Consider the following 16,750-nt stretch of genomic DNA (forward strand, 5'->3'; position numbering starts at 1 on the left):
AGTTTGTTGACACTGTGCTTTGGCTCAGCCTTGGCGGGCTGGTTTCTCCAACGCTCTGTCATTTTCTGCTTCACTACTTGTGACTGACCAGGATGATCCAGGTAGGAAAAAGCAGTAGGTCAAGATGAACCCTTCGCTTATGTGAATAAACAGCATTTAGAACTGATAAATGTCACATTCATACAGCTTTCAGAGACAGTTTGGACAGGAATGGTCAAAACCCATGAACACTTAAGAAATTTATTGGGGAATAAAGAATGACTTATGCCTCCTGTACACACTCTTCTAAGAAAGAGATCTACTCGGATCAAATGAGACACTCGGGCGGATCATCTGGGAGTGCATTATTGTCTGGGATTTGTGATCAAGTTCCTGAATGTCATCTGTGCTGGGGTGACTGACTGCACTTTCTGAAGCACGTGGAGATGATTTAGCTTAGACCACAACAATAAAGTACTGTATCAAATTGCACTGCCTAGCATTTTCCAAGAACAACCAGCACACGCTTGCATGGGTGGCCAGGTATCAGAAACCTGCAATTGGAGCATGAGCCTGAGCTCTCAGAGTGAAGAGGAGACAGAAAGGTTTCCAGAGATGAGCAGAAAGGCTTCAGGGGCTGTAAGTCACAATTCTATGTTTTTTGCAGATGTCTGTTTATTTTGTTCTTAAAGATCCTCTGAAATGGAGACACTTCAACTACCCCAAACAGTCTATTCTGGTGTTTTGCTCTTTTTTCCGCAGCTGCATTTTCCCCTGATGTCTCATCTGAAGCTCTTTTGCTGCTTTATGAGACTGTTCCTCCTAGCTGACAATGAATATGAGAAAACAATATGGGAAACTGAAATATTGCAAAACTAACACTACAGTAAAATTACAAAAAATGATGAAAAAGGGGAACACAGCTAAACAGGCAAGCAGGGATGGTTTTGCAAGTGAAAACCCTTCCAAAAAGTCTGCAAGTGTCAGAAATGAGACCTTAAAGAAAATTACTAAATACCAGTTGGGACAGATGAAGCTCATTACTGCCAGTGGCCTACATGCTGTAAAATGGGTTAGTATTGCTACAGAAACCTTTTTGGTGTGTCCCTGTAATTAGCACAAAAGCATTATTATTGTAATTAACTGAATCCCCCAGTACCTCGTGTAGTCTTCATGGCTGTAAGCAGGTTAATGTGAAAATTAATTTGTGCTAATTCACACAAGCCACCAACCTGGCTGCAGTGTCATTTTATAGAATAACAGTATTTTTCTGTTGACTTACACAAGGCACTAAGCTTCAAGAATGTCACATAAATCCATCTTATCTTTCACTTGTGATAGAACTCTTGTGATAGTTCTTGATCTTCTTTGGATGAATTTATTGTGAAACTCACTCCTAAGTGGATAGGCAATGTACTAGCTCTAGAGATAGAAATTTCTAGACATAGAAATGAAAGGGATAAAAGATTTGGGCAGCTTCTGTAGCCTGTTCAAGGGGCTGGTTGGTCTCACCACAGACCGTTCTTCAGGATGAGTTACATTTTCATGGTAACCATGTGCATGGTGCTGCATACACACAAGAAAAATGAAGATAAAATTCTTTCGTGCACAAAATCTTCAGTGCAAGAGACTGTAGGAAAATTCAGAGGGACTTGCATTCTCCCCTTCTTAGTCATAGGCAAGATAGGAAATTAATAAAAAACAACTGCCTGGAGGACTGAGAGAGAACACAGTTGAAGTCAAGCCAAATCAGGAGGTGGCTCAGTGTTAGAGGACAAGAAGAGAGAAGATAACTGGTTTCTGTGCCTGCTGCTTTTTATTCTTCTACTAAAAAATAATGTCTTGCAGTGGGGTGGACAGACAATTTCTGTTCTCTGTTAACATTAGGCTGAAGAAACGTTGTCATCACCTGCCAGTGCAATAGGGCAAATTAAGCTTCACAGCTTGAACTAAGCTGTCTTGTAGCTGTGACTATTCTTGCACTGTCTGGACAGTGACCAGCTACACTAGGAGTGACTAATTAAGGTTTTTCTGCTCTCTCTTCTGCAGTCTATGTTAAATTAAACTTTCGCAGCTTGCCTAGCTCGCCTTCCTTCAAAGGACTACAGTCTCATATGAGTGGTTTTTATGAATATCTAGAGCCATCACTCCTTGAGTTTAAAGCTGCAGTCTTTGGTCATCCTCCTGCAGAGGTGTGCTACCACAGTAATGTGAAGGCAACAGAGCTGGATCCTCACAACCTGGTCCCACTCCTGGATCCCTTCTTGTTCACTGACCTCCCACCCTTTCCCTTGAGACGGGCAGATGACAGGGGATTCATAAAGGCTGATTTCAGCCTGTTGGGGTTAATCTTTCAGGGACCCTAATGAGAGGCTCAAGTACAGCTCAGTTGAGGGCCACCATCCTCCCGAGGACCTTCTCTCTCCACTGCGTACAGAGGGACCCTGGTGGACCAGCCTTCCTTGCCCTTGCCGGTAACAGCAGGGGTTTTGTCTGTGCCTGCACCCTTTCTGTCCCCTGTCCTCAACATAACACATCAAAGCCCAGAGTTCCCCCTCTCCTGACCCTTTCTCTTACAAACTGAGAACGTAACTTCACAAAACACTGCATTTTATGATAACTCTAGCCTATGTGCTTCTGCCTCCACCACCCCATCTGTTCTCATCTAGAGGTACACTGTTGGTGGGACTAGAGTTAAAGATTAGCCATGTTTTTAACAAGCATTACAGCGGGGTCAGTAAGCAGAGGCAAGGAGCTGGGTACAAGTGAGTAGATAAGAGATCTTCTCAGCAGCTTTACTAGCTCCTGCAGAGCAAGGAAAGCCACAACGCTTCAGGCTTCCCAGCTCCTCCATCCCCTTTGCTGCTCTGAGAGCCCATCAGCAACCCCACCAGCAGCTCAGCAAGAACCAGGCATCTTCCCTGCACCTTCCACAGCCCTTAGTGCCCTGTACCTTGTTATTTGCCTCTCCAGAGTGGTTAATCCCCTCCTTCTTTCAGTTGTCTGTCTCACCTCTCCACTATCCCTCTAAAATTACCTGTAAAAAATTTTTCAAAGAATACATAAGCCTGCTCTCTCTTCCTTTTCTTCAGCCTAATTTCTCTTTTGTCTTTTTCCCAAAGGCCTCAGTGTCCTACCCATTCCAGGTTGGCAGGGTCATGAGTTTTTTGAAGGCCAGATAAATTTGATTTTCCTTTCTATATATACATCTGGGTTTTCTTCCTGTTTCCCTAACTTCTGCCAGGTATTGAGCTTGTTGGGTCCAATTTGTCTCTATTCTTAAACCAGATATCCATCTGAAGAGTGGCCCATGATGATTTCAGGTGCAATTTGCTATCATTACTCTAACTTTCCTTTTCATAAGGCCATTTAGTTGAAGGACAATCATGTTGAGAGAGGTTGAGTTGGGAACGGACACAATGAAGAGAATAAAGGGTAGGGAAACAAACTCTCTTTTCTATAAAATGTAGCATGAGGCACCCTGGAAGCTAGGCAGGTCACATTAGTTTATAGATTTTAATTTTTTAATACTATCAAATATGTTTTGTAAATATGTAAAATTGTAAAGGACAAATGATAAAGCTTTGCTATTTTATTAAAGGTAAACAGAAAGTTGAGAGTATCGTACTATTCCAAGCTTAGAAGACACATAAAAGGAAGTCCTAATGACACTACAAGCATAGCTTTAAAATCTTTTATAGTCAAGCTTTCAACAGGGCATAATAGTTCAGTTCATTACAAAAAAATATGTGTCTTTGAAATTACAAGCCTAGTTTGACTTTCATCTGTTATTAGCTCTCAGTGGAACTGGAGCATTTAAATTGATTGTAATGAGACATTAGCAGACACTATTACTGCAGCAAACCATTCCTGTTTTGAGATGCCTGGCTCAGGAGGCCTCTAAAAGCATCCCAACAGGCAGCGAGTATCGTGCACTGACAAAGGGAAACAAAAATCTGCTTTGTAGAGGTCTGCCACGCAGCTGGCGCTGCTGTGCAGAGCATGCCAAGCGGCTGCTGGGAAGGGCACCAGTAAAGGAGGGCAGCACCCTTCAAAGGGTGGGAGGGGATGCCAAGGGGATTGCTGGTTAAATGCACATATGTTCTTAAATATATAGAAATGAATTTCTGCCAGGCATTAAACCAAAAAGAATTAACTAGTAAAAAGAAAGCAGACCAAATCACAGCAGACTTCTTAAAGCAATAATAATCATAATCATTACTCACATATCTCTCTGACACCAGGATGCTGAAGGTGAATCTATTCTGAGAATTGTAAGACTTATCTTGTGACTTCTTCCTCACCTCCTTCATTTTCAAAAGCCTCTCTCATCCTTGTCAACCTTTTCTGGTTTCTGCTACAGTTTAAATACAATTCAACGAATTACCTATGTCAGTGGCTTGCTTTCTCTTTTCTCCTCTCATCTTTCTCGATTTCTGTGCTCTCTAATTGTGCCAAAAGCCTGGAATAGCCTCTCACAATTACTGTTTTCATGAAGCTTGTAAGAATTTCATAGCTTTAAGAGTGCCATTGATGCTTGCGCACATATATAAACATCTTTTAGTTTATTCATTTATGGTGATTGCGTAACCTAAATTTCTAAGGCAAGTACGCTGTAAAAAAATATTATGAAATACTCTGAAAAGAAACCATTGTAAATGTGACAGCTGCTAAGAGTCACTATGACTTTCATATTCCTCCTTCCCCCAGAGGTTACTGTGGTTGCTGGCCGAGGAAACAGCTGTAGCAGGCTCCGTGAAGGGCAGAAAAAGCCTAGAGAAGGCAGAGCTGCCCTTTGGCTGTTTGCTATCTTGCTGGAAAGCTTGTCAACCTTATTTACATTTTAATTTGCATGCCAGCTTCTACAAGACTTTATATTCGGATTCTGCTTTAAAGTATCTCCTTCGCTATCATCACAATGACCTTTACATGTCTTCCCCCATTGCCCTGTGGGGCTGCAGCCCCAGCTCGCTGAGCTACCCAGACGACTAGCAGCAAGAAATGTCAGGCTGAGCATGACATTTATCCAAACAGTTGGCTGCTCGTAAGGTAGCCTTTTCTTAATGTTGGGTGGGGGGTTTTATTTTATTTTAGTTATTATTTCCTGTAGGAGATTAAAGAGCAGTGTGGGCAATGGTCACATCCTGCTAAAGGAGGGTGCCGAGAGAAAATCCCTTCTCTGTAAGACAGGAGCAAAACTGGCAGGGTGCATCACCTGACAGTGCCTACCCCTGGGAGCAAAGGCGGCAGGAGGAATGAAAGCGGGCAGTGACTGATTGCTATTGACATTATTTTTACTGCCAGACTGACAGCAGAACTTGGCAGGATTATACCCACTGGCTAGTTAAGAGGAGCACTGCCATAAACATGCCCTGCTCCAAATAAATCACAGCACAAGCACAGAAGTACAATGCACACATTAGCCCCCAGCCTGTCAAGCTGCTACAAAAATGCACTGTTTTTCTTATACACAGAATAATGCCAGCTGAAAACACACACAGATTGTTCAAGGTTTTATGAGAACCCTGTTGCACCTTTCAGTCGTTACAGAAAAGACTCTACCGGATCTATTTTGATCAAGTAAAGCTTTCAAAGCTGCTGAAGTATGTCTGGCACACAGAGCGGTGGTTTTATTCTTACGGGCTAATCCCGAATTTCTGATTAATTCACCACTTCAGGATTTCCAAATACAGAAGCACTGTCTTCTCAAAGATACAGAGAACACCTGGGGGGATATGGCTGTCATAAACAATTCCTAACTGCCTAATTTCTGCATGTCTGACTAATGTTGAGATATTAAAAAAAAAAAAAAAAAAAAAGTATCTTTATACCCGGTACCTATGAACAGCTATTGTAACAATGAGGCCAAGATGAGCTGTAAGGCTCAGGGTTATATGAAGTGTCATGATTTGGGAGGAAGGATGATTTTTTTTCCTAGGTCAGATTGCAGGGACAATAAGAATGGGTTTCTATCAAATACCTGCTTTGCTTTCTGGACCATCTCAGAGTTTTATTAGCACATTCCACAGTATTATAGGAAACCTGATTTTCCCTTTCTCTCGAATATCCTCTTCAATGCATCACCGTGGAATCTCACATTAAATAAATAGCATCAAGCCTGAGTCAGTGTTTGCCACTCTTTCCAAAGAAATAAATGGGAAGATCATCAGGGGAACATCTGAACTTTTACATGCTGAGAGTTAATCTGAAGTGCTTATATATCAGTGGGGTAGCCTTATCAACACGGTGGGCAGAAAAAATTAATATATTATACATCTCTGTAGACACAGCAACATTTCTTCACTTTAAGGCATAAGAAAGTCCTGTGTTGGCTTCAGGTTTGAGGAGAATGAAGATGCAGGATAATTCTTCTGAATTCTGCATCTCAAACCCATAGATGTAAACTGACTATTTTGGCACCAGTCCTTTCTGTTCCTTAAGACAGCATGTGCCCATGACAAGAGAGATAAAGTAGTTTGTTGGTTTTTTTTTGGTTTAGAATGCTTTGAGCGTTTGACTGGTCTGTTAATCCCAGGTTAGACACCCTTTACCACAGGGATCTATCATTACAAGTGGTGCTGGTTTTGGCTGGGGTAGAGTTAATGTTCTTCACGGCACCTGCTATGGGACCATGCTTTGGATTTGTGCTGGGAAGTGTTGCTGATAACACAGGGCTGTTGTAGCCGTGGCCGAGCAGCGCTGACACCGAGCCAAGGGCTTTGCTGCCCCTCACCCCGCCCCAGCAGTGAGGGGGCTGGGGGGGCACAAGGAGCGGGGAGGGGACACGGCCGGCACAGCTGACCCCCCTGACCCAAGGGATGTTCCATACCATATGGCGTCATGCTCAGCGTATAGAGCTGGGGGAAGAAGGAGGAAGGGGGGGACGCGGGGAGTGACGGCGTTTGTCTTCCCAAGTCCCCGTTGCGCGTGACGGAGCCCGGCTGCCCTGAGGATGGCTGAGCCCCTGCCTGCCCGTGGGAAGCGGTGGGTGAATCCTTTGGGTTGCTTTGCTTGTGTGCGCGGCTTTTGCTTCACCCATTAAACTGTCTTTATCTCAGCCCAAGAGTTTTCTGACTGTTACCCCTCTGCTTCCCTCCCCCATCCCACTGGAGGGGAGTGAGCGAGGGGCTGCGTGGGGCTGAGTTGCTGCCCGGGGTTAAACCATGACAAAAGAGCAAGGATCTATGGATCTGAAATGCCACAGCTTCTGGTGGATGACACCATGTCATGCGTCTGTAATTTCAGTGCTGGAGGTTTCTGTCAACGTCTCTTAAGCTTGATCTGCCACGTATACTTAACCTGTGTTAAGAGTGATGACCAAAGAGCAGAATATGGCCTGGCTACATGATGGCTGAGACTGCAAACCTAGAAAAGAAGTGGCTGCATGAAACATGGGGATGTTGTCCCTATTTTAAACCGTGTCATTCTTAATCACAATTTCACTACACAGTTTAGAAGACACCAGCACGGACAACGCCAGAAGCAAGAAAAAATTCTGGAAGGGCTGTGACATGTTGCCTACAGCTGAAAAGAAACTCAACTTCTGAAGAGATCCAGGATCAAAGGACCTGGGAAATGTCAGCTGGATGGTACTTCTGTCATGTTACAAGGCTTGATGCAGCAAGTACGGGAGAGCAAGCTCTGCAACAGATCAGAGCCAATTATCAAAGTAATCCCATTTGGCCATAAAAATATCTAGTCATTTAATACTGCTAAGCCTTGTTTGTAATCACAGAGCTTAATGAGAACAACTTACACTGAAAGGGAAGAAGGGAAGTCTCTGGAGCAGAAAGGCTGCTAAAGAGGGCGTTAACAAATGAAAGTAAATTTGAGGTTTTAACTTCTTTGATATAGGACATCCTCTATTCATAGAGGATGTTTTTTTCTAATCAGCCAACCCAATGCCGAAGCCAGCTTCAAGATTATGAAAGCGTACTTTTGTTTTCACACTCTGTGCCATGTAGGCAAGTCTCTCAATTAAGGAAAGGTTTCTTTTGTTTGAATGTGATTCTGTTTAATTTCTGGCAGACAAATATCAGAAATAATTACCATCTATAGAAGGAAGAATAGTAGTTGAATCTATAATTCTCATTACCCACCAGAATTTCAAAGTGAACTTAAATTCTAATCAAGCATTTGGCAGATCTGAACAAAGAGGAAATGGTATTGAACAAAAGTAGTGTCGTTTAAGTCAAATCTTGAACAACAAGAATGGTTTTTAGCAATGATTGGGACCTAACACCTGGGAAGAGCCTGAGAAGTATTCTCAAAATACTGAGAAGGATTTACATGTCTTTTGAGAAGTCCGACTCCTACTTGCCGTGTTCAAGTCATATTGGATGTCACACCCCAAACACAAGGGAATTTATCAACAGCGGTCAGTAGTGCTATATGTTGAAGATTTTAGCCAGTCTACATTGTAAATTCCTGGTGGAGGGGCACAAAGAAGATGGTTCTCAGTGGTTCCCAGTGACAAGAGAAGAGGCTGTGGGCACCAACTGAAATACAGAAAATTCCATTTAAACATTAGAAAACACTTTTTCATTCTAAGGATGACTGGATACAGAAACAGGTTGCCCAGAGTGTTGTGGCATCTCCATCTGTAGAGATATTCAAAACCTGACTGTACATGACCCTGAGCAACCTGCTTGTGCTGACCCTGCTAGAGCAGGGGGTGTTGGAGGAGATGATCCACCTGCCTTACAGCCTTGACTATTCCGTGAAACAACTGGTCTAAATATGTGTGGTTACATACAAATGTAACACACAAGCACAGCTCTTTCTTCATTCCTACTTAGAAATAAAGAGCTGATAAACCCCACTGGCAAGATAATGTATAGTTAACAACTTCAGTCATTTAGAATGCAAGGATCTTTAGAATAAATAAAATATAATACTTAGCTGTATTAGTGTCCCCTGGCACACATTATCCTCCCTAGTGACAGTGCTGTTGAACAACTAGGTACAGCAATATAAAGGTTTAATATCCAGCTATATTTAACATCAAACACCCTGATATTGGCAGTGCCCACAACGGCTATGGGTCTGTCAGCATTTTCAAGGCTTTATAACAGCCATAAAAAATCATGGAGTATAGAAATGAGTCAACTGGTACTTATAATTGCTGGCATTTAGCACCAGGGACGATGACTAAGAATCTATATTTGAAATACCTGGAGTTGGTGGAGTCCAAGTACAAATCCTGGAGAAGATCAACTAAGCACTATGTTTCTGTGAATTAAATACACTGAATTGCATGCAGCTTACTGATTGTAGAACTTTTAGGCGAGCACTTGAAAATGCATTTATTCTGCACATGCCCTACAAACGTATTCAGTTATCTCGCAAAATGAGTATTGTTTTGCCTTGTTTTTCCCTGAATAAAGAATGTTGCCATGCTTGACATTCATCTTCCTGCTTTTTCATCAGTAAAGGTGGCTGCATTTCACATTTTCAGAAATAATGTTTAGGAAATTCCCTGGGGCATCATTTTCAATGGCAGATGTCATGTGTCTCATGCTCAAACACAGCCTGAGAGCATTTCCAATGGTCTTTCCTTTCTGTATTAACCAACCCTACAAAGAATTAAGTTGAAACAAAAATTTAGGGAGTTAGTATCATAATGTCTCAGACGTTTCTCTGCCAGAGAAGAAGCTTCCCTAAAAAAAAAAGATGTTCCAAGATTATATATTAAATGTATTTTTATATGGCAGTTTATGTAATTTATCTGAAAGAGTGCTGATATTCCAAACCACATGCTAACATAATTTACAGTTATATTGCTTTTATCCAAAAGAATCCTGATGTGGTTCACAAACTTAATGCAGTACAAACACCATATATCAATGGTACCCACCTCAGGGTGTCAGTCACAATTACAGAACTGCTGCAAGTAAATCAAAGAACAGAACGGTGGCTAAATTAAAATGGTGCTTGATCTGCAGATTCAGCAGATAAATTTGACTACAACTTTACCTGAAAGACCTGCAGATTGTTTCAGAGTCACACTCAGCAAGAGGCATATCCACCAGAAGATGAAAGGCTGAGTCAGCCCTCACAGATGTCAACCAGAGGTTGAGGCAGATGTTGACCATGTTTCTGTTCTCAGCCTAGTCTTTGATTTCGGTGTATGTCAATGGCGTAAATGAGATCACAAGTATGTTTCCAGATCAGTGCTTAGACCTTTACAATTTCCATTACTTAATTGAGTGACTTAAATATTTGAATTCAAGTTATTTACATGCCTGTTAAACTCAAATGTCAATTTTTTTTGCTAGGAAAACTAGTAGATTAAATATGGTTTGCCCCTGAAAAATGAACTTTTAAATCTAAATACAATTTTCCAGTAGGGATACCATTTTCCAGCACAGATATTGGAACATTAGGCTGTCCTGCCCCTCTTTTCTCCCTCCAAATGAGAGTTTTAGGCAATTGAAGATTTTCAGCAGTATCTACCTATGGCTGTATTTTCTGATATTTTTTTCCTTCTCTTCCTGCCTGCCTCACCCCGCTCCCCCCCGCCCTTGATCCCTCTTTGCCATGTATTACTATTTAGGAATAAGAAAAAAACCAAACAGTTTATACATATAGACCTGAAAAAACTGGACATATTTCTGGTATTTTGAACCTCACATTAATATGAAATATCATGTATATTTTGCGTTCATTGTATACTTGTAAAATAACTCCTAACTATATCACAATTCAGCATAGTCTGGGATCTCAGGTATGGTAACCTAACACTGGGGAAAGGTATAGGAGGAAAAGAAAGGCAGAAGACAAAAGTGCCGTTACTGTACAGATTCAAAAGAAAATATGCCAGGTAGCTGATTAATTTTAAGTAAACAAGTCTTAGTCATTTTTCTACCCATGTTTCAAATCTTAAAAAATACCTCCCATGAAAAATATAAATCATTAATTCTTGATCAGACATTTTTGTAAGGATTAGTTCGCAGGCCTGCAGACAACATCTGCAGCTTATGCTTGTTTCTTCCTCTATTAACCAAGCATTACAAAAATCAACTGAAACAGAAAAATTCAGTGTTTCAGCCTTGGTAATCTTAGGTGGTTCTTTGGCCAGCCACCAACTCCTGCTTTCTATTGAATATCTCAAACAATTCAGGTAAAATGTTGGATTCTAAGTCTTATGGATAGCGTAGGGTAAAAGATGGACTAATTTATGCATGGTAGATAAACCTGAACTAAAATTTACACATGCACTTCACAATAATTCCACTAGAAAAATGCATTAAAATATGCAGTTCTTTCTATTTTTTTGTCTTCCAGCCCTTCTACTTTTGCTATTTCATATCACTAGCACACAATACCTGCACTCTGAAACAAATACAATAAAAACAAAGCAGAATTTATTCACATCCCTGAAAAGATGGGAGAAAGCTGACTATGAGTGTTGTCATTTCAGCAGTGAGGTGTGAGTAGCAAGAAATGAAAGACTAAAACCAAAGGAAGATAGTTGAGTGCAAAATATTTGCAGCACATAAACTTATGAAAGCCAGTAGTAATTGCTACCATAAAAATATCTGAGCTGCTCTGCAAAGTTGTTTCAGGAATCTTGTAAAACTAAATCAGTCTACCACTATAATTCAAAAATAATAAAATTTGAACTGGAATAGAAGAAACCAAACATGAACAGGAAACATTTAAATTACATTCAGTATTCTGGAATAATTTCTTTAATTCAAACAAGAATGTTTCAGAACAACTGCAGAAAAATTTAGGCTTTTTAACTGACAAATAGCAAAATATTGTGAAATGAAAGTAATTCCATGCCTGGAAAACCTATTTTGTATGTGGGAGAACTATTTTCTCCTTCCTCTGAAACTTAGTTCTGTGTTGGATGGGTATGTTTCATTGAAGTATTTAACTCCTGGGGCTGCACCTCACAGAGAAGAAACACTGACAACTGCGGGTACCAGCTGAGTTTCACCTAATGCCACCTACTAACACTTTTACTCTGCATTTCTGAACTGCAGCCCAACCCCAAGCCAGCAGCACCCAGCACACACTTGTCATTTCTCTATGCCGTGTGTATCACCCACCTGAGAAGGACAGGGATAGTCCACAGGACATCAAGCAGGTAATAATTTTGCCCAGTCCCAGTTTTCTGTCTGGGGTAACAGATTCCTTTCTCAAGGAATATTTTGGTAGTGGGAGACACAGGTCTACTACTATAGACAAACTGAGATGAACTATACTGTAAATAAATACAGAGAGCATAAAATACTATTTACATGGAAAGGGTGATGGTATATATGTTTATACTTTCTTAAAACAGCTACAAGTAGGTTTTTTGAGTAGTAGAGATTTTCTTTAGTTAACAATAGTTCTATTACTTAGATACTGCTAGGTAGAAATGTTTGCTCCTTACTATTGCTAGCTGCCCTGAATGTTTTTTTCTACTCATTGTACATATTCCTGAACGTAGCAAAAACATTTCCAAGAGTATAATTTACTTAAAATATAGAAATAAATAGCTATAAAAGAAAAAATAAACCAAAGTGAACTGATTAGTCTGCCTGGCTAGCTCACTCATTCAGTTTCAGCATGTGGCTACACACAACACAGTTCAACCAGTTCTTTATTATTTCATAATGTTAAAGGTTATTACCACAACACAAAACCCAGGATAATAGTGGGTTCTTAAATTAGCATTTGCTTAGCTCAAAAGCCAGTGCACTAATCTCTTGCTTTAAAACCTAGCACAAAAAGCATTATAAACCACACTTACAGAGTGGTGGGTTTATGTTGTCTTCCAAACAAGAAACATCTTACTGAGAGTACAGCCATGGACTGGAAGGGACACATCACGCCCCACTCTGTTGCTTTGCAGGTTGTTCAAACATAACACACTGACCAGTGTGATGCAAAGATGACATTAACTTTCAGGATTTAAAAACTGTTGTCAAGCCAGGTTACACTCCCACTTGGCTAAAATAAGGAGATCTTTGCTAACACTAAGAAAGTATTCTGAGAATGAGGACTCCATCTGCGGTTTTGTCAGGCTGACTTTTGAGGGAGTGCATTGGTAATTCCCAGGTGGAAAAATGGTGATGTCATAAGCATTTCCCTGTAGTACAAAATAAAAATGGTATATTAATATTAAGCTTTAGGCCACCAATAACCTGAATTTGCACAGGACAAGATAGTATGCCACTGTTGTTCAGGCAGTAATTGAATCTGCCACGTATGGATCACTCCTGCTTGCATACTGGCAAGTGGAATGACGAGCATTCCCCATCTTTGATGATTCCAGGCAAGACAGAAAACTGAGGACCAGAGAAGCGGCAGGTATTTAGGAGTGCTTTCAATCCACAATCTGATGGGATTACAGCCACTTTCATATAGGGCTATACAAAAGGTTCTCCACAGAAATTTTTTCTTCTACACATGGTCACTCTATGGAGAAGATGAACGTGTTCATCTACAGAAATGCACAATGGCTTCCAGCACAGCTCATTCTTGGGACATGTTTCTAATATCTGCCTGCAGGAGTCAAAATTGTAGGGTCTTTACTAGAGCTGATCTTGGATGTCAGTTGAATCCTACACCTCTACGTATGGGTAGCTTCTCCATAGGTTGTAACTGTTCTGTGGTGGAAATAGCCATAGCAACCAGCACCCTTCTGACCATGCACATTCCCTGAAAACATAGAGAAACTCCACTGAAAGCTGACATGAGCACCTTGTCTGTTGAAAAGGACCCTTGATTGATACTGTTCTTGTTGTTGATCATCTACACTACCTTAAATGCCAGGCAGAAAGCAGAGCATTTGTATCACTTGGTTTCACTAATGTCTGGCTCCTAGTGATTTCTGGTGCTGAATTCTTCAGAACCAGCTCTATTACCCTGGAGCACACCCTCCTCACCTGGGAGGTTTCAAGGACAGACAGATCTGCTTGTCATTTTAACCATCTGGCAGCAAAGAAGGTGCAGGAGTTATGCACCTTGTTTTTACTTTATTTTTTTTCCCCATAGCAAAGACTACTTACATTGAAAGCTCCGTAATGCATCCAGATGCCAAGACACTGAGAGCAACTAAACAAACGAAGCAATTGCATCCAGAAACAAATGAAACTTAGCATTTGTTTTGCTTATAAATGAATCTTTCACTGTTTTTATAACTTGAGCATCCTCTACTGCTTGTACAAACATACAAGATCTAAAATACCTCTTTTGAAGGATTAGGCCTTTGCATGTATTTCACTCCCAACATAAAGAACAAACCAACATCAAAGGGCATGCTGTGTTTATGAACACACTTTTTCTCTCCTACAGTTGCCAGATTTGTTCCTGCACTGTTGGATAATCGTTTAAAATGGTATAGCCTATCTATCCGGACATACACAAAACCCTGCTGTTTTTCATTGACACATCGTCTTTTACTACGTTCTGCCTCTTACAAGCCATAAAGTTACTTTAGCTATTCCCAACACTGTCTATACTACATATCTAACGTATCGTTCCAACCCATTTTTCCACTGAAGGACTTCTCCTCGAAAGCACATCACTATGATTGCCGGTGTCTGTACAGCTTTGTTTCACACCCATCGTGACTACTGAATTCAAAGCTGAGAATGCTGCAAAATAGCATGCAATGTCCCTTTATCAGTCACTTCAATAAAAAGTGAGAAGAGATTTAATGTATGGTTATTGGTTTTCAATTCCAGAGCTTTCCGTACTTGAGCCTCAGTATTATAAATGTATTCCTCTATTGAAGAGTATAGAGCATGTGTGTGCTTGAAAGAGGGAAACAGAACTATTACAGGTACACAAGCGTGTGAGTTTACACACTGCTGCTGCAATCTCCAGCATTTTTGACGTTTTTTCATCATTTGATGATGATGATCATCAACATTCATCAAAATCTCCAATTTTTGACACAGGCAAAAAGCACAGTTGCACAACTACACAGCCACACATTAGTCATATTAACTGCAAACTGAAAAATAACTCTCCAAAGAATGATGCTGGGTTATCCAATCCCCTATTTCACCAAAAATGTCGGCTATCAGCTGTTATGGGACTTCACAGAAAACCTGAAGGTCAGTACACAAGAGGTATTTCAGTCCCAAGAAAAAAAGATCAATTCCAAAGCTAAGAACTTTTATCTAAGATGCTTTTCCCTGAGTGTCTATATTTTATATGAAAGATAATATGAACATAGGTGCCTTGACTGGTTTCAGCTGTAACCAAAGGGCAAAAGCCGAGGAAGATTCCTCTTTGAGAGGTTTCTGCTACTCAAGAGTGCTATGCATCAAGCCTAAAATAATACCTCTGTTTAGAAATGAATAGAAGCCAACATACTCCTTGGAGTTGTGGTGTAGTACATTTCCAGCAGGATATATCACTAACCACGCACATGGCTGTTACCTGGACCAGCCCTGGTAGCTAAGGGTACTTAAGGCACTGCACTCCACAGAAAGCACTGCTGCCACTTACTGCGAGGTGGGAAGCATGGATCACAGCAGCAAACTCCTATCGAGGTAAAACAACTGGGTTCACCAGACCAGAGAGGATTTAAAATACAGTTCTTAGTCACTGTGGTTTTTTCCTCAGCAGCACTCCTGGACTATGCCTGCAAAGGAGCAGTAGGCACGCACCCAGGTTAAAAAGTGGGTTTTACCACATCCTCTGGTTATTTTCCTTGGTCTTACCAGGACTGAACTTCAAAAACCTGGTCTCATCTGCGCCCAACCCTCCATACCATGGCCTGGAGATGAACTATTTGGTACCTTAATTATATTGTGCTATAACAAATAGCGAGTCTGGAGCTCCAGTGCCCACAAGACCCATATGCCCATATCATAACTTTCTCCTTTTAGGGTTGCTTTTCCTGTCCTAATTTATACTTCCTCAGTTACAGTACATACATTTACATGGTTAATGTTCAGATTGCTGAGATTACACCATAGTGATGCATGCGATGTAAATGCTTAGACAGATGGATGCAATATCACAGATTTCTGAAAGGAGGAGAACTTGCAAAGCCAGAAGCTCACACTTTAAGAAATCTCATTTGCTAGCACAGGGGTCACTGAAAATAGATCTGAATGCTTAAAAAGCAGTGAAATACTCTTAAATAAAGCACTGCTGACAAAGGTATATACTCTTTCCTAGAAATAGGCTCTAGTCTGTTAGGCTGCCAGGAAATGATATTCTCAAGAAATTCTGTTTTTTTTCAGATTTATGATCTATAAAGAGTAAGTGCAAATCTGTTCTGCAAAGGCAGTCTGTGGCAAAGGCCACCTTGCCAATAGCCTTCCTCTTTAAATAAAAAATGATGCTAAAATGAGAGACCTTATTAATTAAGCTAGGATCTGTCCTGCAGCTTCAATGCTTCACATATAACTCATGGAATAGGTAATTTCTAAGTGAGAAGTCACAATACAAGTTTAAATCATTACAGAGTAAACAGTTTGGACTAGTACCAGATGAGAGGTTACTGGTCTCTCTCCAGTTATTAATAATACAGCAATAAGACAACAGGTGCTGTTCTGCCAAGCCTTCTTGGTATTTTGATAAAACAAACTTGCCTCTCCAACCCACAGAGAAAAGCAAAAAGAACAACCGGCACAGAGAGACAGGAGCAACGACTGCCCCTTTGATAATACTGCTACTGATAAAAGGAAAAGTAAAAGTAAAATTGCCACTCATGGCCACCTGCCTCTCCTGATGAGGAATACAGGTATTTTACAGCAATGCTAATATTTCAGTTTCATAAACTCCGCTTTTCGATTCCTTCCCGGTTAAA

General features: G+C 40.8%; 1 protein-coding gene across 23 annotated transcripts in view; it reads right to left on the minus strand.

The window, feature by feature from the left end:
• DLG2 (discs large MAGUK scaffold protein 2) overlaps nt 1–16,750 on the minus strand; it is a 1,040,329-nt gene that overhangs the window by 109,199 nt on the left and 914,380 nt on the right. The window lies entirely within an intron of this gene.

Source organism: Falco peregrinus, chromosome 4 (assembly GCF_023634155.1).
Source record: "Falco peregrinus isolate bFalPer1 chromosome 4, bFalPer1.pri, whole genome shotgun sequence".
Lineage (NCBI taxonomy): Eukaryota > Metazoa > Chordata > Aves > Falconiformes > Falconidae > Falco > Falco peregrinus.